We start from the raw sequence: 25977 nt of genomic DNA on the forward strand, positions 1-25977 counted from the left end.
GGGGGGAAAAATATCATCGGAGCCATAAATCATTTAATAATAGAGAAAGAGAGCAAAACTTTTGTTTCGAAACTAAAGGAAAAAAAAAGGGATTTAGCTTTGTGTGAAAGGGGGAGAAAAAAATACTTTTTCTTCGATAGTTCGTAAGTTCCAATTTCTTATATATATATTTGTTCTTTTGTCTCTGTTTGTCTCTTTGCGAAGACCACCCATCCAAAAGCCTAACAATACAATTAATGTGTCTTTTTCTGATGTCCTGTCCGAACACCAACCCCTCCCTCCCCGATGGAAAAAAGGAAGAAGAGGAGAAATAAGAGGCACGGACTCTCCTACCTGTCACTTTCCCCAATAACTTCTAAAATTGAGAACAAGGAGCTAAAGAAAAAAAAAATGTCCCCCATCCTGTTTTTCCCCTTTTATCCAACTTATAAGAAAGACGCTAGGGCAACCGAGGAAAAGAAAAATTGGAGGGATCTAGCATCTGAAAGAAGGGTTACCAAACTTCCTCAAAATTGCGCCAAAATCTTCGCCAATAATTTTGTTTTTTGATAGTTTTTAAACGTTGGTGAGAAAAATTGCGCAAAACATGCATCCGGCAGAAGTCCATTAAAATTGAGGTTGAATATAGAGTGATTTTTGAGATGAAAGTCGAAATTTTGATACATAGAAGGATTAAAAATTAATATTTAGTGATCATTAAGAGTTCTTACAAAATAACTGTTGATGAGTTGTTTAAGAAAACTAGAATGAAAACTTTTTTTCATGTTTTTAAAACAGAACAAAACCTTCTTTTTTGTTAAACAAGATCTATCAAAGATGGTTTCTGACAAAAAAAAAAAAAAAAAAAAAAAAAAAAAAAAAAACCTTGCAATTTGCAATTTTTCAACACTAAGTACAGCTGAAATTTTGAGATGAAGAATTTTTGTTTCAATGTAAGTAAAACAAAATGCATTAAGCGTAAGAGGGGAAAAAAATCTCTCGGAAAGTACATACATAAAAGAATGCAAAACGTAAAAGTGAAAAACTGCTATTCGTGTAACAAAAGAGCAGATTTTCGATATTAATTCCCTTTTAAAAGACAAATATATAAAGTAAGCTATTTTGACCATGTATACAAAAAGACCTTCGTTGAGCAAATTTCATATCAGTGACAACATTTGGCTGAAGTGCAATCGAAATTTAAGGAAAAAAGGCTTTAAGAACAAAACCTTTGGTCAACACGAACAAAATCGCCAATCAGAGATTAAGTTGTAAAAGTGGTAATTGTTGGCGGTAAAACAGGTTAAACAGCAAACCTTTATATTTACTTCTGCTATCAGTTCAGCGTGACCATAATCTAACGACTATATCTTGAACATCATCAATTTCATTTGAAAAGTGTACGGAAGAAAAGCTGAATGTCATTTTTTGAGCAATCACGAGTTGCTTTTTGTTTTCACTTGACCGTTGAATAACGATTGATTTTTACTTTTCTATGACTATAATGCAGGCATCTATGTGCCTCGGAATCGAATTACTTATAAAGGACCTTCTCGACTTGACACAATACCTTTTACATGAAAACAGTACCTAATATACACGGGGGCGGATACAGATTGCCATTTTAGGGGGTCATGCTAAAGAATGAGCCCCCCCTCCGGAATAAACCTACAGTTTTGGGCACGAAAAATTTCTTAACATGTTTGGGTGTCAATAAAAAGCACGAAATAAGTCAGGAACAGGGCTTAATAATAGGTGTAGTATAAATAGGTATAAATGTTGGAAATAAATTTCATAAGCATTAAAAAAAGAAATTTCAAAAATTTACTTTGAAAAGTATTTAATGAATTGAAAATATTTCTCAAATCGTTTACATTTTATTCATACAGTGTTTGAATCTAATGTGGACGGATATTATTGTCCGCGGTTTGGAGGAAGGGAAGGGGGGGGGGGGAGTGTCAAGACCCCCATTTCGAAAGCCCTGCCCATGACCCTCCCCTTGTTTCCACCATTGAGCATACAACATCGAGCATCCAGCCCCTGGCATTCGCTTGAATTTTGACGTCTTGAATACAAATTATGATTGCGCTAAAAGCCCTTAGTGGAAACAAAAACTCAATGAGTACGGCACTATCGCAATGCGGGATTGCCAAAAACATAATTTGAATTCAAGATCTCCAAAATTCAAACTATTTATTAGTTTATTATTTGTTTGAGTTGAGTTTAAAATGACAACACTGAGTGTTTGAATACAATTACAAGTTTTACTCACCAAACAGGTAAGAAAAGAGCAGACTCAAAGTGGAAATCCAACATACTTTTCCTGTACAGGGTGCGGAGAAAGTTCCCACAATTTTATTAGATATTTCAATAGGCTGTAATTAAAACATAATTCAACAAATCCACAAGTTAAAGCAATAAAAACTCTTTATTGAAACAATAATAACATTAAACAAAAAAATTATAACAATTGTTCAAAATTGGCTCCTTGGGCTTCAATACATTTACGGAGCCGCAATCTGAAATTGCCGATGATGTTCGCGCACGCATCCACCGTTATCTCATTCCAGGCACGCCTCAGAGCCGTTTTGAGCATGTCGACCGTGGCGTATCGTTTTCCCGAGATTTTTTCCTCCAAGATTGACCACACCGAGTAATCCATCGGACTGAGGTCCGGTGAGTTAGGAGCCAAACATCCTTGCCCCAAAAACCTGGGAACAGATCTTCGCAGATGGCAATCGTCGATCGGGCCGAATGCGCAGGAGCCCAGTCTTGTTGGAGTGTGAATCCATCTTGGCCAAAGTGTTCTGTTGCCCATGGTCTCAGTACGTCACATAGAACCTGCTGCTGATAGTTCGCAGCATTAATTTTTGACGTTTCTGTCAATGAAAACAAGTGGTGTCTTCCCAGTGGCACAAATGCCAGCCCAGACCATTACGAAGCCTGGAAAGTGACTGTGTCCGATGATTTTTGCAGCAGCGGTCTTCTTCTGACCCTTCTTAAGCAGTTGGCGATGATTTTGACTGTTATGTGTGGGCTCGATGGTAAAGATCTTCTCATTGGTAAAGAGAACCTTCGAGAGGCGAGCACCAGCGGTGAAGCGAAGCATCCGTCGAGCTTTTGTCAATCTTTTCTGCTTCATTGTGTCATTAAGGAAGTGGAGGTGATTGATCTTGTAAGAACGAAGTCCCAACTTGCTTTTTACGATGGTTCGGACTCTTTTTTCGCTGATCACCAGTTCTTTGGCCATCTTTCGCACTGAGCGCTCTGGATTGCGACGGATGCGACAGCGGATCTTCTGCACATTCGCTGGAGTCGTTGCAGTGGTTGGACGACCACTCCGTGGACGGTCGGCAGTCCCTCCTGTTTCCTTATAGCGTTTCACAGCGTCATAGACTGTTTACTCTTGAATCCAGTCGTTCGAATAATATCGGCTGTTTTCATTCCCTTCTTGTGTAATTCAGCGACAGTAACACGCACATTTTCACGATTCATAGCTCACTAACTCAATGAACTAACAAAGAACAAATGATTAAACCTTAAATACTTTTAATGCCAATAAAAAATATGTGCCAAATAAATCGCCAACATACGATTTTAACGCCAAAAAAACGTTTTAAACAAAATTGTGGGAACTTTCTCCGCACCCTGTATAATAAACAAAGCCTAGGGTTCTCAACTTTCAGGCGAGATTTTTTTGAACATTGGAAAGCTTGACGTTTCGGCTTTTTTTCCTGCGGTTTACACATTTCATTTTTCACTGCAACGCGTTTATTTAGATTTATAGCGTATTTGAACTCATGGATATGGGGATCGAATTTCTTGTGCCAACTTACAAGTACCTCATCTTAAGGAAAGTACTTTATCTGGCCATAGATATTCATTTCCAAATAATCATTTCGTCGTTATGTCGTATGGAACATACATAGAGTTCAATCAAATAAATACTTTGAAAAAACTTTCAAATGCGTCCCTAAATGAATTGGAGTTGAGATCAGGAGATTTTCATCCTCTTTTTTCTCCCTGCACAGAGCGTTAAAACTTTTATGTGCTTTCATTATAAAATTTAAAATAAAGGGATCGTTTCCAAAATTTTAAAAGTATTTTTTTCTGAAAGAGCATGCTTAAAAACATAGGATCTGACCCTTTTTTAAATAATTTGTTTAAGTTTAATATTTAAAAAAATTACTCAAATCGGTGCGCTTTCATTGTTTACGCTTCTGTAAGATGACATCACAATGATGAAATGCCATTCAGTGTTGCCATTCACAGAGCAAAATATTTAATTCGCATCTTTACTCACGTGTATTGGCAACGATATGGTTGATAGCAAGCGCAGAGCGCAATGTTTAATTCGCTTCTGAATTATCATAACGTGGAAATGCGGTAGAAATATGCGCCAAAGTGTGTCATTTGAAACGTCATAAAGATCACGCTTTGTTTGAAAAATCAGACATTTAAAAGAATTAATTAAAAAATAACTGTTGGGGAAATGAAAGTATTTTCTGGGTCCATGTTTTTTTTTGCTTATTCTATCAATTTCAGTGACTAAAAGTAGTACTTTTGACTGAAGAAAACAACCCCATTGAAAGTTGACCAAAGAATATTGTTGAAAAATTAAACAATGTTGTCAATAAACAAATGGTAATAAGAGGCTCTCCGTAACAATAGATCTGCAAAAGAAGACTATGAGGAAGGCATTGCTTTTTCATTAAGCAATGAGCGATTCAGAGCTAGCTCCCGTTTAATTATCTATTTCAACATCTGTAGCTGTGAATCAAAGAACTTTTAAGTTTTCCTTCAGCTACAAATCATCACTAGTTTAGAATTCGTGTTAATACTACAACCTCTTAAAAAGTAGTAATAATCAAGGATAAGAAGATAGATATGCTAAACATGCGCATGCTTGTATTTATTGCAATTAAAAGTAATGTTAAAAAAATGTTATCATAAAAAGAAAATGAAATGTGGATTAAAGATGCTGCAATGCGTGAGGACGTGGGATCTTTAAACTGTCTACAAAAATAATAGTTTTGAAATATTTTTTTTTTGAGCTATGCATCATTTCCGGTTTTTCCCCCCCTTAAACAAGAAATTTTGTTTAGATCAAAACGAGCCTACTTTCCCGTTTACCAACATCTGCTTTTTAGCATCTTATCAACATTCTCTTAATTGGCTAAGATGTACTATGTATATCAAACATACCTTTTGAACAATTTAACTGGTTTCTATGAACAAAAATGATTCTCCCATCTGATGAAATCAGATTTTTTTTTTAAAAAAAGAAGCCTCCACTATAAGTTTTTTCTGAAAATGAAACATTTTATTAAACTTCCAAACACAGTTTATTGAACTTCCCGAAAACCGATTTTTACAACTAACGAAAACAGCAATGAAGAGCAGAAAAAGGAAACCTCTTAGACATAGGCCCCCGCAGCAATGTCTTTTCTGACAGCAAATCTTGTACTTCTGACAGAAAATGTCTTGTGACAATTCGACGGAGTTTCCCCACAATTTTACCCACCCCTTGAAAGTTGACTCCCCCACCATCTAAAGGCGAACAGAATCAATACGCGCCCATAACCAGGACATACGTTGCGCTTGTTAGTATTAAACCCTCCCCTTCTACAAGACTTTTACTTAAACCTAGCATTCTTCGCCCCCTCCCCCTTTCATTTTCGATGATTCTTCTCCACTCTACACTTAGTCCACCCCCCTTCCTTTCCTCTTGATACTCTTTTTTTTTCCTCTATGTCTTGAAAGAGCTCTTCTAACCTTTCAAAGTTCACATCGACGTTGATACTTCTGCAGAAAAGAGCCGCTGTGACAAAATAAATGTTCAATAACAACTGAAGAAAGGAAAGATGGATGGGAAGTTCTTAAGGCTCAAATCATAGACATCCTGTATTTTTACCACTGGGAGTTCGTAGTGAAATTGAAGGTTTCAGGTAAATGAAAATTGTAAGATATCAAGTGCCAATTAAAAGTAGATACCATTTTCATCTCATTTGTTTTCCTTATTTATTATTATCATTTGTCTTGCGTCAGTAAAATGTATAGCCACAACTTGAACATTTCAGAGGTAATAATATAAAATCCTCGCAACTAAAACACAAGAGAAGTAATTATTTAAAAAAAAAAAAAAAAAAAAAAAAAACAACTCATTCTGAGAAGATAAAAACTTAACAATAATATTACGAACGTTATTTTTTGCATTTATAAAACATCATCTAATTATAAACAGCAAATCTTTTAGTTTGAAGTTAATTGTAGCCACTGAAAAGATTTACGACAGTTCCCATAGAAATAAAATGCAACTGAAACAAACAAATGTTGCAGTTGATAACTAAATTTAGACAGTGAATGTCAGTTGGCTCGCTACAAATGTTTTACTGTAAAAGATTCCGAAACGTCACTGCTTATTTCCGGGTAACATTACGAGGTTTCCACAGGTTTACACTAGTTATTGTGAAAACAAAACATTTTTGCGAAAACGTTTCCTGAATCGCCACAAGGGGTCATTCATTAATTACGTAAGGATAATTTTGGCAATTTTTGACCCCCTCTCCCCCCATGTAAGGGTAAGTAAGATTTTCACCCCTCCCCCATCTTACGTAAGATTCCATTTCGTTTTTCAAAATAATTAAATTACGAATCTTACATCACTGGAATCATTCTTAAATTCACTATTATTGAATTTTCTTTAAAAACCTTTTTGTACAAAGAAATATTTACTAAAAAAGGAATCTAGACAATGCTTTCCGACAATTTTTTTTGCATATAATGCGATACTAATTAAAAATAAGGCATACCATGCACATACACAGTGTGATTCTTTTATTATACTTTACATTATTCATTCTTGAAAAACATTTCCTTTACTTTCCATAAGCAAATGAAATATACGATCTCTGCCAAGTGACTTGCCCGCGCAATGGAAAATATTACGTAAGAATCGATCGAACCCCCCCCCCTCTCCAAGTAAGAGCACGTAGAGATTTTTCCAGCCCCCTCCCCCTCGGGACCCTTAAGTAATTAATGAATGGCCCGCAAGATCCATGAATGTCGATTTCACACTGTGGTGAGAAACTTTTTTAGCTACAAGTGTAGAATGATATTCAGCTTCCTTATTAGGTGTTTCGCCTTCACTTCAGTTACGGCTTTTCCGGATTGCCTAAGCCTCAAGCAAAGATGAAATGTAGTCTTTGTTAGCTTTGAAATAATATCAAGCAAATTAGTTCCAGGTTTGCTTTCAATTCTGCGTTAGCTTTGACCATATTTGCTTTAGCAGCTTTCCTGGTAAATCAGGCAGGTTAAAGCTATTTCTATGAACAGATCTGAGTTTTAACTGAAAGTTTTTGAGTTATTCCAGAAACATAGCTGGACCTTTATTGGAAGGTTTTTGAATTCTTCCTAAATATTTCTGGTTAATTTCAGGAAGGTTATTTATTTTAAGCGGGAAACTCCGCTGTTTTTTTGCCCGATCTGTTACCGGCAGAAATTAAGCACATTAGCTGCCCATCATTTTTAGGGACGTTTCGGAAAATGTTTTAGTTTTTAATTCACAACTTATTTACTTTGGTAGTATACCGAGGCCTATTTTGAGTCCAAAACTATAGTCCATAGAATCTACAGGCACTTTAGTAATGCGTCATTTAATCTGAAGTTGTTTTGTAATCAATTCGTATAAAAACCGACATAGGTCTAACCAATATTCATAACTGTGCCCGTGAAGATATCCCCATTTTGTTTACGTCAGCAATAGTTAGTCAACTTTAAATGATATTCAGTTAAACGATTAGTTTTTAATTTATTGAAATATTTTGCTTTTTGATTACTTGACAGTAAAAAAAGATGTTCGCGAAATTATTCTTTTAAGATACTCTTCTATATACAGTTTAAATAAAAGAAAAATTCTAAAGCATATAAAATGTAGTTCGCAACGCTTGTCATTTTACTGAAGCAGTAGTTTTAGCTTTGAGAAGGAAAAAAGTAGCTTATGTTTAATGCTTTCTTTAAAATATCCATTGGGTTTTTTGACCAAATCTCAGAGTTAATTATTTTGATTTTAAACATCAAAGGTTATAAATTAGGGCAATCATTCGACTAAGAAGTCATTTGTTGGTTCTTCGGGGCTTAACCCTTCCACTTATAAATGTTTCTGTGCTATTTAGATTCATGGGCACATTTGGGTACATTCTTTTTTTTCTTGATCACTATTTTTGAAACGAAAGTACTAAATTTTTGAAATTTTCAATATTAATTTTTGTAATGTTTGTTTCATATCATTCAATGTCTGATGATATGCATTTTAATTATAAATCCATCACCAAAAGGACGAAAAAAGAGTTGTTAAATTAACTTAAAATGTATGCATTTTCTACATTTGATAAAACTTAACTATTAAATGAATTATATGAAGCCATTATCCTTTTTATTATCAATGGGAACATAAATAATTTGATTCAAAATGATGCTTGAATCACCGAATTTTTACAGGTTCATTCAGTTAATACCCCACACCGGAATTAGAGTTACTTTTTTTCCCATCAAAAACCGAGCACCAAAAGACTTCCTGACCGAAAACTGCAAGGATTTATTTGGGTTTATTTAATTTCAACAGAATGGTATGAAATAGGAAATTCAGGAGGTAAACCAGATTACATTTTCCGATTTTCCCCGCAAAATTTACATGTGCTAAAGAGTATGCGTGATTCCAATGCATTAACAAAAGTAGTGGTCAATGCTCTGATATACATTTTTTTCAGGTATGTATTTTCATTAGTGCAAAAAAGTTTCTCTTTACCAATTTTTGGCAAAGAAAAAGTGTAAAACAAAGTAAATTTATAGATTCGAGGACTCAAAATGAAATGAATAAGCTACAAGTTGACTACTCAGAAAACTCTCATGACAACTTTCTGAGTGTGTTGCCTTACCGCACACAAGTGCAGAGTATAAACATCGCAAATCTGCTAAAAATTTCAAATTTAATGAAATTATTTTTCGTCGATGAATCCGAGACAAAGAATCGAAAATGGGTGATACCGGGCTTCTTTTCGTACTTAATTATCTCTGACAGTAACTAAACGAAAACTGAAGTTCTTATTTTTCGATAAGTCAAAATGTGTCCTTAAAACGGGATGAATACGCTTCAAGTTGATAACTCAGAAAACTTTCTGAGAGTGTTGCATTAAATCCACAACCTTCCAGAGCATAAACACCGCAAATCTGCTAAGACTTGCAGCTTTAATGAAATCGTTATTCTCCGCTGAATCCGCGATCAAGAATCGAAAATGAGTGGTGCTTTGTATTTAATCATCTGCGACACTAACTAAACGTAAAGTGAAGTTTTTTTTTGTTTGTTATTCAAAATTTGGCCTGAAAACAGGATGAATACGCTGCAAGTTGATTACCCAGAAAACTTTCAAAGAGTGTTGCATTAAAACCACAACCTCCCAGAGCATAAACATCGCAAATCTGCTAAGACTTGCAGCTTTAATGAAATCCTCATTCTCCGCTGAATCCGAGACCAAGAATCGGAAATGAGAGATGCCGGGCATCCTTCCGAAGTACTTATCTTCTCTTACTTTTTCTCCCGCCTCCCTTCTTGACAGATTGCGGGTTTTCTTCGCTCATTTTTTCGTGTCCGTCCTTCACGTGGGGCTTCATTTTCTTCACCTGCTTAGACGTGGTTTGGGCAAGCAATGGTTTGCCACTTCATTGGTCCTGATTAGACGATTGTGCACAGCTCTTTTGGGAGGACGCTGGGTACGTCGGTGTTCTGAAACTCACAGATTTCGTAGAGGAGACATTCGAATGGAATCTTGCAACTATTCAAACAAGTGCTCGGGTATTGCTAAGTATGAATCATTTTTGATGATGATGGAGGAGTGTTTAATTAGCGAGCCTTTCGTACCTTGCAAAGCAAGTGAAAAAAGCGCTGTTAACGTTTAATACCCAAATTGCAGATATTACTGCAGACACGTGTTTCGGCGTTACGAGGAACGTCTTTTTCAATGCAAAAGAGTTGAGCTTAAGGATAAAAATGCATTTACCAACACATCCGACAAAAGAAATCTTTTGCTTTTGTCGGATGTCTTTTCATTCATTAGCTCATTTCTTCTCCATTTAAAAAGGTGCTCATTGTAACGTCGAAAGAACATGCTTGCAGTAATCTACAAATTGTGAAATTCAACGTTTTTTTTTTCACTTTTCAAGCATAGAGGTATTTATTCAACTCTCACTTGCAAAAAAAATTTTATTTAAAAAAAAAAAAAAAAAAAAAAAAGCAAATACACATTTACTGTTACTTTGAACCATTTGGTTTAATTTTACAGCACTATATATTTTTTTAGCATATATAACTTGAAAAGAAACTGCAGGATGCTCAACACTTCACTCTTTTGGATTAGTTATAATATTAGTTTTCTACATTTACAAAAAAGGTTGACAACACTATACGTGCATAATTACGAAATCTAGAAATTTAAAGTTGCTATTTGGCTCTTGAGTGCAGACTAGAAATTACTGAAATTTTTCGTTCGGAAATTTATTGTTCTATGCGTCATAATAAATTACAGAGATCTTGTGATGTTATAAAATCACAATCTGGAGTGTTTAAATATTTGAAAAATGATTTTTTTTTTGTTCAAAGTGGCTATATTATTATTATTGAACTTTGAACCAGGTCAGTAATTTATTTTAAATCGTGCTTTTACTTAACTTTTCTCAATTTTAGAAAACTATACAATAAAGTTTTTCTTAAATATTATTATTCTCATTAATTTTAAAAGAATGATAAGCATATCATGACAATGACCTTCATCAATTTGCGAGGAAACCTACCACGTATGTTGAAAAATCATGATAAAACTGTAGGTAATTTGAAGATTCGGGAGGGAGAATTAATAATTTTTGTGTAAACTAGGAGTGGAAAATCCTGGCGAGATTAATAGATGGAGAGCGAAATTACACAAAATATGACAAGTTGTTTTGAATATTAGAAGGATGACAAATAAATTAACGGAATGGTATATTTTGTTTGAAGCGAGCAGGTACTTTGTATACGCGCAATGTTAAATTCCTAAACTTTATAAACCTTTTTCGCAAATACTTTTCATTTTAATGATGAAGAAATAAAATTTTTAGACTTTTCAAAAAATATTTAAAAGTCCGCTGAAGTGAAGTTAAGAAAATTCTGTTTATTCCATAATTTATAAGTTTTAACCAGTATGAGCTTTTTAAATGAATAAAAAAAACCGCTTTTTGCCATAAAAACAGCTGTTTAGGAAAAGGTGTGAGTTCAAAAATAAAATTTCACTTCAGAATAATTATGAACATATAAATAAATTGTGGGGAATATTTCAAAGTAGCAAGAAAAGTAGTTTTCTAGAAAAAGAAACACAAGTTTTTATAATTGACGTTTTGAGAAAATCGCGCTGAAACGTAAAATTGTACGCACATGTTAATACATTCCAACACCATTTATATTTAAATTCAGTTACTTATAATCTACATAGTAACATGAATTTGATGTCGCTTGAAAGCTCTTGATTTGAATATTTTGAATACATAATAACTAATATTTAAAAAGGTTTTACGGTACCATATTTCTTTTGGCAAAAGACTGTTTTTTGCCGAATTGTATGCTTTAAAAACGCTCTGCATAAAAATCGTTTATGTTCTCTTTTGTTTACACTATGCATACATCTCTTTCATAAGTAAATGGTAATATTCCCCCCTCCAACTGTAGCACAGGTATAAATGCACTACATACTGTACATAAAGAAATGCAAATGCAGTTTTCCATGAAAATGTTTAATTCTGGTTTCAAAACGACGAGATGATATTGTGTCAATCATACAAAAGACAAAAAATAATCTTCTATTGCAAGATAAATTAAACTGGATGTATGCCGTCATTCCCAATTTTTAATAAAAATAATCACTTTGCGAAAGACTGTCTTAAATTATTTAAGAAAGCTTAGAAAATATTCCATCATTTCTTTTTAAGTTGTAAGTTTTTTCTGATTTTTTTTTTGGGAATACTTATATTTTTATTTTAAACAATTTTAACTTTCTTCGTTGTTTAGAAACGCATCTTTAATGGTTTGAGTATAGGTCACTGAATGTTTGCTTTCAAAATTCAAATGTAGAAAAAGCGAGTCTAGTTCAATGTTAATGCAATATCCTACTAGAATTTTTGAGGATTGTACTGGTTAATTGGAAATTATTGGTTGGTATTGGAAAGTACTGGTTAATCTTAACACTCCATTAGCGCCAACAAAGATTGGTTTTTGCGAGTCACAAACTGTAACTTTGTTTTCCCAACGCATGCAGTTCACAAACAGTGAAGCTAACTATACATTCCCATGTCCGCATTCCCGTAGATTTCTGGTCCTTGCTTTAAAGTTGAGGGGAGGGAGGGAGGCAGATAGAGGCATGTCTTTCGCACAGTTCAAAGATGCTTTATATATATATATATATATATATATATATATATATATATATATACTATCGATTAAAAATATTTTAAAGGGAGCATTTTAATTGAGTAAAAAATACACAAAATGTATGAAAATAATTCATCTAACAGATGTTAAAAGATTGAAAGCTTAAACTAATTTTGCCGAAACGTAAAGTTTGGCTTAAATAAAAAATAACAGAATCCACGTCGCTTGGTAACATAATTAACTTAAGAATAAAAATTAAGCAATAAATATCAGAAAACTAATAAACTGCATACTATGTTACTTAACAAATTACACTGTTAGTTTAATAAAATTTAAATCAAAATCATACACAACGGTAAAAAGATATGTAAAAATCTTGTAAAATACTTTGCTTCTGGAAATAAAATGATAATTTTAAGTGACTTTTTGAAGATTTCAATTTGAAAAGGATATCATTTACATTTTTAAATGCACTAAAATTTTAAAATCGTGAAAATAACTTTCGCTCCAGTTAAATTTTTTACAGTTAACCTAAAATTTTATTTCGCACTTAAAGGTGTATTTTTATGCATATACAAACTGCTTTTCAATTTCTTTTTTTGGGCTTTTTTGAAATATTTTTCCAGCAAAATGTCTCTAATTAATATTTTATTACTGCCTGTATTATAAATCAGGGCATACATCCATCAATTCAAGGATTTTGGGGCATTTTTGCAAAAAAAAAAAAAGCTGTTCAATTTTGCTTGAAGTTTTTTTGTTTTTTAAGTGAAAAGTATGATTTTGCAGTAAAGTAAAACTTGCTTTTTTACGATTCTTGCTTAAAACAACTTGTTAATTTTACACTCCAAAAACGTCTAAATAATCCCAAAAATGTTAATTACAGGGCATAAAAACGTTATTTACCTTATTTTTCTGAATCTTTTTTTGGACATTGGCCGCCTGTGGGAGCCTTTACAGTTTTCACCTTCCGGTCCCGTTACAGCTGTTGCTTCTAATCCCTTGTCTGATGTTTTGCATTCAAATTCCACGTCTTCCTCATCCCCCAAGCTTCGAAAGCCCGGCATTTGGATCACGGACTGTGAAAAATAAACAAACAATCATAAGAAATTAAATCATTCTAAAGCTATATGAATGTTGTTTTCAGTACTTTTTTTTTGAAATTGCGCTACATTTTTCATTTTTTAGTTTCTTTAAAAGTTAAGAGAAAAATTAAGTCCATCATCTTTGAGAAAAAAATCATTTAAAAAATACCACTAAATAAAAATCGTCTGATGAAGAATCATCATGTTATGGTCAACAAAAACATGTAAATTGCCGATTATATAAAAAGGAAATCGTTTAAGATTATTTTTTGAAAAAGATTAAATTTAGATCACTTGCACAGTAAAAATACAAACATTATTTTTGCATGCAAAATTAAGAGCATTAGGAGCATAGTTTTCGCAACATAGTTCTATGACTTCAAAACATTGACGATCGATTATTTTGACCATAAAATAAACCAAACAGCGTCACATACATTCGCAATGTTTCATGCAGCGTCATCCAGAAGTCCATTTTTTCCTCAAAAAAGAAAAGAAAAAAGTGTGCCTGTGTGCCTGAGAACTTATGTTCGTGCATTAGTAGTTTTAATTACTTCAAAGAGCTAAAAGATCTCCGAAAACGAAAGAAAAAAATAAAATAAAAATCCAATATTTGAGCTCCCATGTAAATTAGGTCTTGATATTTCAAATTAAGATTTCGATTTCGCAGTATCAAAAGGAAATTGAATTTCAACAGTTAGAGGGGATTTTTGGTTTCAATTCCGATCATGAAAGTAGGATTATCACGAAATTATATGATATTATTCGTATTTTTCATTCCAGAGTTTCGTGTTGACAACCTCGGTTTGTCATTCTTGACGCCAATCGTCATTTTTGACACCTTATATTTTTTAATAAAAATATTAACTAACGATACAGATTTTAGTAGTAAAGATGATATCCTGTATTTTATTTTGCTAAATGCTAATAAATATAACTATTTCTACACATAAATTCATCTAAATAACATCGCCAATTTTGCTAAACGTTATAGTAGAAACTTATTTTCAATAGTTGTTCGTTTACTTATCCGTATTTTTGTCAGTAAAGCCATGATATTTTGAGGTAACTTTTAAACAAATACATCATAGCGACCAAAACACTTGGCAGTTCGATAGCTTTACATTTTGAATTACTTTAAAACTGCTCAAAAGCAGAACATCATAATTTTTTCCATCTATCACATGATAAGTTTGAACCATTATTTAATAAGCGTAAAAATTAACGTATTTTCAATTATATAGTAAGTGTTCAAATAGAACACACATGAAATGTTTCTCAAATAAAAATATTTAATTATAATAGATTCGTTATTTTTTGAAAAATAAACGGACCATACAGTAATTCAAAGTTTTAAAATTCATATGATTCATAAATAGCGGCCTTTTATCATAGAGGCGCCAATGTTTCTGGTTGGCTATAAGCCAGTTCAGACCATCCAAACTAAAATAACAATGAAAAAAAGGAGAAAAACAGGAAGAAAAACTGGGCGGTTCAAAAGAACTTTTCTTTAGAATCATGTCTTTTTTATTTCTATTTTATTTTGGGTAATCATTTTCTCTTTTCAGAAAGAGCAGAAAAAATGTATAAATCAAATTTGAAAGTAGAAAGATTTGTTTTTTTATTATTTCTCAGATTTTGGATTAGAGCCAAGAAGCTTATTTCAAAATTGAATGCAAGTGGATATTTAATAGCTCTACGAATAAAAAGTTAGAGCCATTTTTCTTTTGCGCAATTAATCACCCATAAACAGAGCTGAAAAAAATCTCGATTTTGACATTTTCCCATTATTGCCATTTTTTATGTTCAAAAACTTTTAGAAATAAAGTGATAAATGCTATGAAAAGCTTTTTCTCTTTGATCTCTACGTTTGAAAGAGAATATAAAATTTACGTTCCAAAATTAACTAGTAAGTAGGTTGAAATTGAATAAATGCCTTTATGTAGGAAAAGTAAAAGTAAGAAAAACTACGCATTATTGCACAAAAATTGCAGATTACTGCAAAATTTGCATGAAAAGTTAAAAAAAAAAAAAGTAAAACAAACGTTTTATAATAATTTGCAATTTTTGTGCAAATGTAAGTCGTTTTTTTATCATCTTACAAGCATGTTTATTTTTGAGTTGGTAGTAAGACAAATGTGCTGGTAATAGTTCAATGAAAGAAAATTTATTTTTGGTGTGTAAAAAAATCAATAGTTCTTCACTTACGCACGTCTTTAGTTCTTTTTTCACACACACAATCATGATATTCATATATTTTTTTGAGTTCATTTTCTTCTTTTGAAATATTAATTTGCATTTTAGTGTTATAAAGACACATTTCCCCAGAAAATAAATTCAAAGGACGTGCCTTTCTACTAGATCAGAAAAAAAAAATTTTCCGGTTCCGAAAAATAGTTTAGTTAAGAGAAGCAGCATCAAATACCATTTTTCTATGGCTTCGAATCAAACCTGAAATCAACATGCGTACGCAATTTAATGTGTAATAATATATTAAGTGAAAAAAAAATACTATTTTTCAGTGAAAAATTGATTTTATGTTTAACGACATAAAATTCTTGACATAGTTAGAAAAAAAAAATTTTGAATTTTGTCATCTTGAATTCAAATTATGTTTTTCGCAATCACGAGTGTGTGTGCATATGTAAGCGTGTGTGTTTGTGTGTAGGGGGTATGTGTGTGTAGGCATGTGTGTTTGTGTCTGTGTGCAGGCATGAGTATGTGTGTAGTTGTGTGTATGTGTGTAGGTGTGTGTAGGCATATGTGTTTGTATCTGTGTGCAGGCATGAGTGTGTGGGTAGTTGTGTGTATGTGAGTGTGTAGGTGTGTGTGTGTTTGCGCGTGTATGTGTTTGTGTATGTGTGTAGGTGTATGTATGTGTGTGTAGGTGTATATATGTATATGTGTGTAGGTGCGTGTATGTATGCGTGTAAGTGTAGGATATTGATAAAACCTGGAAACGGTTTTCGCTAGAGGTGCAGCATCGTGAGGACCCGGTCGACGGTGATGCTGTGGAGGGTACTGGTGGGAAAATTCAAAGGAACGTCAAAAACAGTGAAATGAAAGCAATAAGCAATCGTGATTGCTCAAAAAAAAAAAAAAAAAAGAAATTTACTACTGTTATCTGTTTCCTTTCGTTTTATTCAATAATAAATGAAGTAGTTCGATTAATTTTTTACTGATCTCTACTTAAAAAAAAAAAAAAAACTTTCGAAACTGCTGCAAAAAATCTTAATGAGTGATAGACGAGAAAGATACCAGTTTTTTTTCAACTATAAATATTTGATGTAAGACCCTTCCTTTACACGGCAAACGTCCAGTCTAATTCAGATTGCTCCATATATTTTGTAGCATTACTCAACCAATGATTCATAATGCTGCACAAAAATGCATTCTTTAAGTTCTAGCAGTCTTCGGCATAGGTGGTGCATGAACGATGTCCACCTATGTCGAAGTTGACATAAACCAACAAAAAGAAATCATATGGTTTTAGTGCTGGTGACCTAGATAGTCATGTGGTAAGTAGCAAATGATTGTCACCGGTACACAACAGCTATCGGTGTGGAAGCTTCTGGTTCAAGTAGCAACGTTCCTGCAAATATCTATAAGGTAGCGCTCCAGACTGGAGCTCCGAAACATAAAATCTGCGTTGATCTCGAGCAGTTGTGAAAATCACCCAACTTGCAACAAGTCTAGATAATTGTTACCTGTTAATCATTGGTGCAAAAAATAAATAAATGAATAAACAAATATAAAATAAATAACTTAAAAATAAATAAAAAAATTGTACGTAAAAAAGAAAAGACCTTGGTATATTTCTCTTTAAATTCACCTATCACTTAGTGTAATAGAATCAATACTTTTGAAATTATGACTTTCTGAAATCACAGGTTCATTATTTGTACTCTACTATCTGCATAATAAAATTTTAAGCATGTATTTTTTTGAAACAAAAAAGGGTACCTTTTTAAAATTGTCAAGAAATAATTTTAAAGATTTCCGAGCTATAAGTAATTTTGATCTTCATGGAAATGTATTTAGCTTTTCTCTTTGTTAAAATTAAAAAAAAGAGATCTCTCTCTAAATTTATTTTATTCAACTGCCAATAGCAAATGATAGTAAAAATTTGGAGGTGAAAATTGACAGAAATATATTTCTTCTATAAGTACATCACTATAGTAGAATGAAGTAAATATAAACACATAAAAAAATTCAATAAATAAAAAAGAATGAAAAATTAATGTTGAGATGTGCCACGATAAGAGAAACACAACCATACTGCCATGCAAAGCACAAAAGACGTATCTGCAACTGAGCAAAAATGAGAAACTGCTTTTTAAAGTTTTACTCCTTCATATGTTTTATTCAGATTCTACTTTTTCAGAAATTTTTAAAAAATATTTCCTGTTCACGAGTGACAATGAAACATTGTATATAGGTAAAATATGCTGTAAAGAGCCACCTCGTGACAATAACTCAATCTTGATAAGAAGTGCATTAGACTTTTGTGCTTAGCACAGCCGAATACTTAAAACGTAAAGTATAATTAAAAATTCAAGCACTAAAATACGTGTTACTTGAACCGCATTTCACTTTTTTTTTTCCGGAAAACAACAAGAAATAATTCAGTTTTGCAACTGCAAAAGTTAGAGTTTGATTTCTATAAATAAAGAAAATGGTCAGAAACAAGTTTAAAAATGAATAAAAATACGATAGAAGACTAGGGAATAATTTAAAAGAGAACATTCGCCAGCGAAAGTAAAGCGACATCTCTTGAGGTGCAAGTTCACAATAAACCACCGCAATAAAAAGTTCGAAATCTTTTTTCTTTCCCTCCTTCAACAAGTTCCCCACCGGCGTGAAAAGCAACGACTTTTGCACACAAAAGATAAAAACCTCGCGCGGGGCATAAAAAAACTCAGAATCTCGCCAACCTGCTAAAACTGTTTATCAAACGCTATTAAACGCGTCACACCCCTTGTAGGGCAAGGATATAAACTTTACGAAAAAGTTGGCGACGGCTTTTTAAGCACCGCTACGAAGCGTTTATTATTCTATCATTCAAGGCAGCTAGCGTGTGATGCATGCTCTTTGATTGGCCGAAGTCCCGGGGCAAGATAGATAGAAGAGAGGCGCAAAGAAAGAAGGAGAATCAGGAAAGAGAGCACGAAGAGGAAATAGGAGAGAGTGAGAGAAAAAAAGAGTGCTCCAAGAGTTGCTTACATTAAGCACTTGAAGGGTATTGACTCCCCAGAGGTAGTGACCACAGGGCCAATCTATCGGTCATTAAGCGTTGGTCAGTGGTCACACGGGTCATTATGGGCTTATCAGACCTGATCAACTGTCTCGTAAAAAGAGAGGGTCTGTTGCCTGCAAGTGGCTGCTGATTGGAATCTGGTTAGCTGTTGCAGATTGTTTGATTCTTTACGCTCATTGGATGCCAATGAAGTCGGCCACTCCGTCTCATAGGTTCCGCACGGCGGAGAAATCTTTCGGATGAAATTAGTTTTGGTTTGAAACTCGAGATTCATGTATGTCAGAATATAATCCAATTGGATCAGAGAATTTTGGATACACTACGCACGCACAAGCGTATTTTTAAAAAAACAAAATAAACTTTCTTTTTTTAAGGAATAAGTGGTGGAGCAGACCTCAAGAGGGGAAAAAATGGGAAGCTTGTAGTTACTAACGTGAGATTTATTAAAATTAAAAAGACATCGAAACAAAGAAAAAGTAGAAGAGCGCTGGGGTTAAAATAAAAAAAGGAGGGAGGGACACAACCAGGTAGCTCACTTCATTTCCTTAACATTGTAAAATGGTTATTAGCGTTGTGACAACCACTTTTAAACGCTTATGAAACGAAAGTAGTGATGTAGAACTCTAGAAAAAACAAGGAAAGGGGAAGCTTGTAGTTACGAACAATAAGGTTTTTTAAATTTAAAAGACTTCGAAAAAAATAAGCAGAGAGGCGCTTGGATTAAAATAAAAATCGGAGGACGGATAACTCTAAGTATCATCTTTCGTTTCATGAACATTGTAAAATGGTTGGTAACGTAGTGACAACAATTTTTAAATGTTTATAAAACGGAAGTAGTGAAAAAAAAGGAAAGTGGAAGCTTGTAGTTACTAACAAAAAGGCTTATTAAAATTAAAAAGACATCGAAATAAAAAGAACAGAAGAGTTAAAATAAAAAAGGAGGGAGGGGGGAGGGAGCAGACAACCGCAGGCATCACACTTCGTTTCAAAAACATTGTAAGATGGTTATTAACGTTGTGACAACCATTTGTAAACGCTCATGAAACGAAAGTAGTGATGCAGAACTTTAGAAATAGAAAAAGAAAAGAGAACCTTGTAGTTACTAACAATAAAGTTTATTAAAATGAAAAAAAAATTGAAGTAATACCATTTTAAACGCATATGAAGCATTTATGAATCGTTTAAGCGTTATGTATGCTACCAGAGCTGTTATTCTGTGTTCCCTTGGTTATGCAACTGAGAGAGGGCGGTTGGCTGTTTTGCAAACTATGTTACGTTAGTCCACCGTATTTCACAGTTTGTAGTTGTTCCGTACACTACAAGTTTGGGATAGCTGCCTTAATAAGAAAAAATCGAGGACATTTGCCTGGAGGCATTTTGGATGGATCAAGAACTGTTAATAAACGTCATCTAGTTGTTCACATATTTATTAGTTATATTAAAATGACAGCTACTGCCAGATTCAATTACAGCTGACTTCCATCAAGATAAGATAAAAGATTATTCCTTAAAAAAAACAGCATAAAGGAGCAAAATCTAATTACTTTACATATATTCAGAAAGGGCGGCTGGAGTTAAAGAGCTGCTGGAACTGATATGCACTGACTGAATTCTAGTTTACGCAGGTCGACAGAAATAGTTAATTACTCTTAGTTTGTAGACGCTTCCTTTCCCTCTTTCAATTAATATCTTACTTTTGGCGTCATCAAATTCAAGATGAAACAAGCTTTGTTTTCGTGGAAGAGTAAGTCAATTTCGCTATTTAGAGTTCTTCAAACATTTGTAATTCTATTTTTTTTAATCAGTTTTCTACATGAATTATACATGTAAATGAGAAATAGCTTTTAAAACTTATATTGAGCAATTCAAGAAAGGAACAGTTTTAATTCAAATTAAAAATAATTACCTTCGTTTGAAATGCACAACTGAAAAAAGTTAATGTGATCAGTTATGGAAAATTACTGCCTTATTCTGCCGAAGATGTTCAAATACAATATTTATATGTTTGAAAACGAAACAGTACTATGCTAATACAAATAATACTTTTCTAAAACAGCTAAACACTGTATTACAGTACGTTTAGAAACCATTCATCCCAAAGAAATATGACTTCCAGCAACAAAAGTTTCCAATACATGAACTATTTTATTAGATGCATTATTTTGCAGGAAAACACTACTCCGAGTACGTTTTCTGACTGCTCATTCTTTTACAACCAACTTTCAGATGGATTTGGAGGCAATAATTTATCACATTTCTAATTTAAAAAATACTGTAACGACTCGAACTGTACTGTAACTACGAGCAGTAGAAATAATGCTGAATTTTACATATTTTCAACTGTATCCCCGCTCATTTCAGAAATTCTTAAAAGCATTGTGTATGGAGCAGTGGTTGGAAGTAGCGCGCTACAAGTAGCGACACTACTGTAGTAGCTACATTTTTAGTAGTTTGAAGTGTAGCGCACTACTTTAAAAAAAAAGTAGTGTAGTGAGTAGTTAACTACGAAAAAATAGTAGTTTGTAGCGATTTATAGAAACTACTTTTAAATAAACTGAAAAAAAATCAAGATTCAAACAAATTTCATTGGCGCAAATTTTACACAAGTACATCAGTGGATGCAATGAGAAATAAGACTCATAAAAATACGAGATGACCTCATGCATTTCATTTTGACGCTATACGTTCTATCTGTTTGACGCCATTAGTTTGTTTGCCATCGTAAATTTCGTATTTCATCAATATTTATATTGAAAAAAGCACTTATTTTCGAGAAAATAAAGATATCGGTGAATTCGCGAGTTGAAAATTTTGTGAATTTTATATGAACAGACCGAAGATTCAAAAACAAAAATATTTTAGCGAGTTTTAAATTTTCGACAGTATTCACCATATAAAAAGAAGCTACTGAAAATGTTATAGAAAAGGAAAATATTGAACTGTTCTTAAGGACTTACAATAAATACGAGCATTACAGTGTATGAGAGTATGATAACGGACATTTTTCGGATGAGCTAATTTATCGATCTTTTTTTTTGTTAAATCCTCTTACGGTGTGTGTGTGTATTAGGATGTCCCCCCCCCCCAAAAAAAAAAATCGAAAGTTGATTTTTCAAGTCGCACACTCTTATTTTTTATCCTTTTACGTCAAAAAAAGAAAAAAAAAATCGTACAATTTGAACAACGGCAACAAGGGCCGATTATGTCTGAAAGTGTGAACCAGCACTTGTAATGCTAGGCCAAATTAAAATAAAATGTTTTTTTTTTTTAGAAACTCAAAATTTATGTTGATAAAATGTTGCTCTTATACCCCACATATGCACCACAAAAACATTTATTCAAATTAAAAGCCATTTAGATATCCACACGTGGCCTAACATTTATAATTTTCATCAAAAAATTAAGATTTGATACATATTTTCAGAAATGTAAGATTTTACGAAATTATCAAGATGAAAAAATAAACAGTAAAGTAGAAAAGTAGGTAATTAGCGTTAAATAGAAATTTTTGTTTTCCTGTAATTTTTAAGTCTCCCAAATAGTACTCAAAGATATGGATTTTTTCCAGATTGAGTTAAATTTTTCATTTAAAATATATTATTTTTTTATTATTCGTTTGTAATTGTTGTTGTAATGTGTTCGCCAGTAATTTTTGAAAACTTGATATTCTTTTTAAATTTGTGTAATTTTTTAAAAGATAACTGGAAAAAAAAACAAGTTTTTAAATAAAATTATAAATTTTAGGTCAAGTGTGGCATATCTAAATGTTTTTTAATTTGAATAAATGTTCTTTTGGTACATGTGGAGTGTTGAGTATAGGGGAAACGTTTTATCAACAGAAATTTCGAGTTCCTTAAAAAAGTTTTTTTTTTTCGATTTGGCCTAGTATACAAGTACAGTTTTACACTTTCCGGTGCAAGTCGGCACGGGTTGCCGTTGTGCAAATATGAAACTTTTTTTCACGATTGTTTTGACACAAGAAGGAAAATACAAGAGGGTATGCGACTTGAAAAATTGACTTTCATTTTTTGAGGGACAACCTACTGTGTATGATTTTTATTTACTTATTTTTTGAAAAGTAGCGAAGAAGCGACTACATTTCAAAAGTAGTTTGTAGTTGCTACATTTTGAAAAAAGTAGTAGTAGTTGTAGTTAACTACATTTGTAACAAAGTAGTAGTAGTTGTAGTTAACTACATTTGTAACAAAGTAGTTGTAGTTGTAGTTCGCTACAAAAAAAAAAAAAAAAAAAAAAAAAATCTAGTTTTTCCAACCACTGGTATGGAGCATTACAAATTAGTTTCAAATTAGAATATGAACAATTTCACCAGATTCATTTAGTATTGTTTCGTCTAAAACTTCTTTTTTCAAGTGCTTGAATTAACATTACTTCAATGAAGTATCAACCAAAAAAAAAAAAAAAAATTTTTTTTTCGTCATGCATTAACTTTCCTAATACTTTTTTGAGCAAAAAAAAAAAAAAAAAAAAAACTTCTTATTTTGGACAAAATATCCCTGAGCATCACAAAATACAGACTGTTTTGGCTTTCAGCTTGGAAATAATTTTGAAAATAATAATTTTCAGTTAAACCAAGATAAATAAACTGAAGTTAATTTTTCTTAAAAGAAAAAATAAAAACCCTGTCGATATAAAATTATTTTTAAAAATCATTGATAATCATAAAACAGTTTTTTTATTCCCATCATTTATCTCCCACAAGGGAGGCCAGTTTCTCCCTTAATTATTAGTTTTTTTATTTCATTTTCTTCTTGCCTCCGTTGGAATCAATTTCAAGCATTTTTTGATCACCTACGAGAGTGTGTCAATTTCTGCTCGCACGTGCCGATCGTTCTGTTGACATCCTCTGTTTTCATCTTAATTTTATTTTATATCTTCTCTTTCTGTAATAAAAACGGTTATTTAAAAAAAAAAAAAAAGAATTCATTGCCAGTGCTTTCTAGAATTATATAAATTATTTTGCAAGTAAGACAGACATTAGAAACAAATTTTCCATTGACTGAAATTCAAAAATTCCGAAAAATATTTACATATATTAAATTAAAGATTCTATTAAAATACTGTTATATTTTCCGTGAAAAATATTAAAATATTATTAGCTTCTCTGGAAAATCAGCATGATTTAAATGGTACAATTTTTTTTTGTGCAATGTCCGTCTTCAAAATATTACCTTGATTTAATTTTTTAAAAAATATCGGTTGATGCTTACGACGCTGCTATTCTGTCCTTTAATTAATGTTAGCAAACTACTTAGTCAAAAAGTTACATGTAAGCTGATCTGATTGGTTTTGAAACAGAAGTACAACCGTCTGCTCAGAACTGCGCGACTCGAGTGAACTTTTTGTGAAGCCCTACTAAACAGAATTTCGATTTCCCGTTACAATCTCACTAAAAGAAATACAACTCTCACGATCTATAAATCGAATCGGACTTTCGGCGACTGTGGACATCGTTAAAAAAAAAAGTCAATTTTGGAGCCGGAATAGGTCGAACTTAATCCCCAAGATGTCCAGTGCCACATCCGCTGCCTTGACAAATGCGACTCCTGAGGAGTTGATCCGTTCCTTGGAAATGAAACTCACTTGACAGCCCGACGCCCATTTCGAGTCTTAACACAGCTTACACTCCCTCCATCTTCATCTTAATTCACTAAGAATTTTTCTCTATTTTTTCCTCGGACTTCTCTGATTTTTATTTTATTTTTCGAAGATTAAGGAGAAGAGAAGTTAGGAAGACTTCAACTTAATCTTTTCTTCCTTCTTTTACCAACGGGTGTGTGTGTGGGTCTGTCTGTGACGTCCTGACGTAAATACGACAAGTATACGATACTATCGGTCCACTCGTGGACGTCAACCGATAAGACAATAGGGATCTATTTCTAGCAAGATGGGTGGATTTTTTTCCTTTTTGGATTTGTTTTAAACATATAAAGGATTATTAGCCAGAATTTCTCTTTTCGTAAATAGTTTTTTTGCGATTTAAGAGTAGATTTCTATTTCTGATAGCGTCCTGCTATTGTTTATGGAAAGATTTATACCGGTATTAGGAAAGGCTTTAGGGAGTCTGGGGTTGGAACTGTATTTTGAGAAAATTTATTTGAGCTAATTTTTTGGAAATGCAATGATCATCGATTAGTACCGTTTCATCCTTTCAACAGGTTTTGATTCTAAGAGCTAGAGCTCAGCAATCGATGTTGTTTTCTCCCTAAAAATCATATAGTATCTTGTTTTTACCCTGTACTCAATAGTAGAAAATTGTATGGTTAGTGAAAGTGTCCATGTATGTAGTTAAACGAATATTAAGTATGTAGTTGCAATGAACTTGGAGTATTAAAGCTACTTTTTCCCAATGTGTGAACCCCCTAAAGGGCACCTTTGGCGAGATTTTTTTTAAACATTCTATTCAAATTCACTTTAAGATGCAAAGAAATTTTTTCAAAAACAGAAGAGAGAGCAGTTAAGAAAGAAAAAGAAAGAAAGAGGAAAATGAAATCCCAAATCACAATATACGAACATTGTGAAAAGAAAAAAAAAAAGACAACTAAAATAATATAGAAAGCCACATGAAAAGTTTTCATTTCTGTTAAAAGTTAAAAACATAAGAACGGTGAAAGTACAAACTTAGCAATCATTCTTCCGGGTGTCTTTTCGAACAAAAGCTTATTTTTTGCGTTAAAAAGTATCTGTACCCTCGATACTATTGTTTTTTATTTCAATGGCATGTTACATGCAATATTTATTTCTGACATCTTTTTTTCAAAGGATGCCGAAATACGGATTAAATTTTTGTGTCGTTTGTTAAAATTTTTTTTTAATGCTGACTACGCCAATCTTTTCTCTAAATCTATACTAATAATAAAGCTGAACGTCTATGTCTCTGGATGTCTATTACGCGCAAAGCACCTAAACCTTTTGACCGAGTTTAATGAAATTTGGCACAAAATTAGTTGTTAGCATAAGGGGGAGCGCCTCGAAGCGATTTTTCGAAAATTTGATTTTGTTCTTTTTCTATGATTTTATTTTTACCATAATTTGTAAATCTAGTTCCTCTGCACCGAGCGAATTATCATAACATGGACGAGCAAATTAACATAACATACTGGCGAGAAGTTGATCATCCAGTATTTGTAAATATACAGACGAGCCAAATGACCTTTTAATTTTCTAGTACAGGCAAAGCCGTGTGGAAA

At 32.8% G+C, this 25977-nt stretch overlaps 1 pseudogene; it reads right to left on the reverse strand.

Moving 5' to 3' along the window:
* LOC129226675 (protein lin-28 homolog) overlaps positions 1–25977 on the reverse strand; it is a 160812-nt pseudogene that overhangs the window by 13512 nt on the left and 121323 nt on the right.

Source organism: Uloborus diversus, chromosome 7 (genome assembly GCF_026930045.1).
Source record: "Uloborus diversus isolate 005 chromosome 7, Udiv.v.3.1, whole genome shotgun sequence".
NCBI classification, from domain to species: domain Eukaryota; kingdom Metazoa; phylum Arthropoda; class Arachnida; order Araneae; family Uloboridae; genus Uloborus; species Uloborus diversus.